General features: G+C 39.0%; 1 pseudogene; it reads right to left on the bottom strand.

Moving 5' to 3' along the window:
* Positions 1 to 359: 359 nt before the first annotated feature.
* Positions 360 to 807, bottom strand: LOC116631555 (annotated as a pseudogene).
* Between the last annotated feature and the right edge of the window lie 3,384 nt (positions 808 to 4,191).

Raw genomic sequence — 4,191 nt, 5'->3', positions numbered from 1 at the left:
ATGGAATTCAAGTTAGCTGGGGGTTGAAGAAGGTCTGTTACAAAACTAACAGATGGTGCTTACAACTTTATGGTCTATTAAAAGATGCAATAGTACACATGGAAAAAATTAGTTCCCATTACTTGAAAATGCTTACTCTATAAAATTTATATAATTTTCTACTGTATAAAAACTGAGCTATAGTTACAGAAGACCTACTGAAATGCCAAATTCATCTTCCATAAGATAAAAGCTTTCTTTGGTGCCCCAGAGTTCAGATGATTCTATTATAATTATTATTATTATTATTATTATTATTATTATTATTATTATTTTGAAAAGCACTTGTTAGCATTTAATGAACCTCTCTCCACGTGGCTTCAAGCTACTAGGATGCAGGCCTCCCCCCGCCCATACCCTTAATCTTCTCAGCTCTTCTACTGAAGAATTTGGCCTTCATGATGACAGGCTGTTTTGGGAGCTTTCCCTTTCCCAAAACTGTGTAGTAGCCTGATTGCACCACGTCAATGATAGGAACAGCTTCAGTCTTGTTTTTGGCAGCATTTCCCCATGTCTGCTCACTGACTAAGGTCCACAGTTTATCAAGGTTGACAGTTGGGTGGAAGCTCTGGGTCCTATTCAAGTGGTAATGTCTCATATCAGCTTTTCCAAAGTAAGCTGGGTGATATCTGTCCAGGTTGATCCTGTGGTGATGCATGCCACCAGCATCACCCAGGCCTCCTGGGAGCTTCCGGTGCTTGTCATGGGGCTGTGGCCATGGCTCCCGTAGCCCACAAATTTCCGGGTCTTCCTCAGTCTGGACGGCATGTTGGCAGCCCAGGTGAAAGAGCAGAGGATTCAAACTTTTTTTTTTTTTTTTTTTTAAAGATTTTATTTATTTATTTGAGAGAGAGAGAGAGCACAAGAGGGGGGAGTGGGAGAGGGAGAAGCAGACTCCCTGCTGAGCAGGTAGCCCGATGCAGGACTGGATCCCGGGACTCCAGGATCATGACCTGAGCCGAAGGCAGTCGCTTAACCAACTGAGCCACCCAGGCGCCCTGAGGATTCAAACTTTTATCATGAATATGAACTCAATAAAAACACTGAAACTATATATTTAATAATTTTGTATTTGAAACCACATGCAGATTTGATGAGTTTTACTTTCCACCACTTTTGTAGCCAGTGTAATTGAGAGCTGTTCCTGTGCTATGTCAAAGATTGTTCTATTGGATGATTGATCTCTGTCAATACTCCATTTAGGAAACAAAGTAGAAATCATGGACCTCTTAAAACAAAAGAGTGCTTTAAATAAAAGTATATAACTCTATAACATTGGCCCTATAGGAGTTTTTGAAGAGCATAATTTTAGTTTTCCCAGTGATGCAGGGATTTAAAGAGGCAAGAGGTGCCATTTGCTAAAGGGTGTTGGACTCCGGGTAGTGGAACAAATGGAGAGAATCCAGCTCATGGATCATTACAGGTGGGAGGGCAGTGACTGAGCAAAAGCAAATAAATGCTTGATGCCCAGGACAGAGGGACAGTATTCAGACAAAGTTTGGTCATGTTATTTGTCATAGTATTTGGGTTTTATGTAGCTTATAAATATGTTGGACAATTGTTTCAGAAGTTTCAATTGTTAATATTGGGCTTTCTTTCTTTCCTTCTTTCCTTCCTTACTTCCATAGGATAAGGATAATTTTATGGCTTATATGTACACAGTTATCAATCAATCATGCACTACTATGTAACGTTTGAAGAGAACTTAAAGTTTGCCCTGTCCTTAACTTGATTCATTCGGATATGAGATATTTTACTGTATGTAGTTCTCTTTTCTGATCCTTCAAATAAGCCCTTGCCAGAGCCAGTGTTTCCATGACCAAAGAGGACAGTTGTCTAAATGTTTGTTTTTCAAAATGTAGTCTGTACCACTAGCAACAACGTCGCTGCCGTATCCCAGGCTCCGCTTCAGACCTACTGTATTGGAACTGATAAGAGCCACCAGTGATTCAAAATGTTTCTAGGATTTGGATAAGCAAGTACTAATGGTAAAGGGTGTTTTGGAAGGGAGGCTCAGAGGCAGTCAGGCGTGTAGGATTTAAAGATCGCTGATGATCAGCCTGGATGTGGCTGAGATTTTTTAACTGGAGAATAAGGTAAATGAAATGGTGTTTAAGGAAGAGCAATGTGACTCCAATTTGCAGGTGGACATGGGGAGAGAGAGAGCGAGAGAGAGAGAGAGAGAGAGAGGGGAAGCACTGAGAACAATTAGGGCAATACAACCCAACCCTGAAGCAAAGGGATATTGGTCTGATATGGGCTCTTGGACATGGGGATGGCAAGGAAGGGACTCTGTAAAACACTCTGACTTGGTAATTTCAGTGACTGGTTGGGATGAGTTAACATTACCCTGGGAAGATGAAAGAAGTAGGTATTCTTTGAGTTAGGAGGTAGCAAGGTAGAATGCAGAGGATAGAAGTGTAGAGATGAGATATAGAGAAAGAATGTAGCAGCGAAGTCTAGCTCTCTGTGTCTCAGGTTTAGACCCCACTCATGGCCTGGCTCTGCCATGGTAACTAAAAATTCATTAAAAAAATGAGGGTGGGGAGGACATCCATATAGCTTCCGAGAAATTGACTTTACTCATACATGATTATATGATTTGCATAAGACAAGTTTCGGCTTTTACTCCTTTGATACGAGGGACAACTTAGTTATCTATTTTCTAAATATTAGCCAGAAACATTTAATGGCCACTGACTATATTATAGTGCAACTTTTCAGTATTTCAAAAATTAATGTTCTGAAATAATTCAGGGCCATTATCTTCAAATAGAAAAATAGTTTTGAGGAAATTCATGTTTGACAATTACTGGTTTCTTTGTTTGTTTGTTTTAAGATTTTATTTTTTAAGTAATCTCTACAACATGGGGCTCAAGCTTATCGCCCTGAGGTGAAGAAGAGTTGCACGGTCACCGACTGAGCCAGCCAGGCGCCCTGACAATTACTGTTTCTTTATTCATCTTTTTGCTCCATGAAAGCCATAAAAAATATGCGTCAAATTCATTTTATGATTACAGTGAATCCAAGAGATTAAGAGCAATGGATAGTGATAGCACATGTATCTTTTACATTTTCTTAAGACAAAGTATAAAACAAAGTACATATTGCTCTTGTACCATTGCACTCAAGGAATTCAAAGGAAACTAGAGTATTCTTGACAGAATGCTCTGAGAGTCCTATAGTAATGGTGCTTTACTTAGAATGATGTTTCTGACATTCGCTGTTGAATTGTGTTGTTGCACTCTGCAACGGACATGGCAAACTCTAATTACAAGAGCAAAACCAAAACCAAACAACTCCCACCCCCCCCCACCCTTCCACAGCATATCCCACCTCATTGTTCCTTCCCAGATTGTTCCCATTCAATCCAAATAAGCTCGAGTTCCTGCCTCGCAGGGATAACTAAAAACTGCAGTCAGATGTAGGAGCTGCTTAATCAGGTCTGGGAACCAGGCCTTAATTAGAATGCTTGGAAAAGAAGAGCAAATGAAAATTATTAAGCTTCATTCTCGATTCCTGTTTCTAATTTTAAAGAGGAAATCATGCATTAATCAAGCCCCATGCTAGAGCTCAGAGGCACGTTTTTGAAATATCCCAAAATAACAAGGGGAAAATTTTTGCTCTGTTTCAGTAACACCACCCTTGACTACTTGCTATGTATAGTACAATCTATTCCAATATGTGGTGTGCTAGGTTGCAACATACTAAGCTTTGGCTACATTAAAATTTTTTTCTGGACTCAAGGTATATAGCATGATAATCAAGGTTAGGTATGTATTCCGTGAAAATAAAACAAAAATTTGCAGAACCCATTTTCAGAGGTGAATGGAAGTGAATCAAATGGTTTAAGAGAGGAACACAAATCTATAAAGAGCCACATGGCAGATAATTTCTGGTGAGCAGAAAATTGCATTTATAGCAACATTTTTTTTAACTTTTTTTTTTGTGATACAGATTCAGAATCAGTGATGATACTATACTTTGTGTTGTTCAAACTTATACGTAAAAAGGGGATAGTGATTGTTTTATGTGAGGGGGGGAAATTATTCCTGTTTTCTGCAATACAATAAAGTATGAATACCATATTCTTAAAAATTTCTTAGCAATAATTCTGCAACTTTGTATCCTGAGCCACATTATGAAAACAAA

The sequence above is a fragment of the Phoca vitulina genome, unplaced genomic scaffold (assembly GCF_004348235.1).
Source record: "Phoca vitulina isolate PV1807 unplaced genomic scaffold, GSC_HSeal_1.0 scaffold5, whole genome shotgun sequence".
NCBI lineage: Eukaryota > Metazoa > Chordata > Mammalia > Carnivora > Phocidae > Phoca > Phoca vitulina.
Note: the sequence above shows the minus strand (reverse complement) of the source record. Positions and strands in the feature narration are given on the sequence as shown.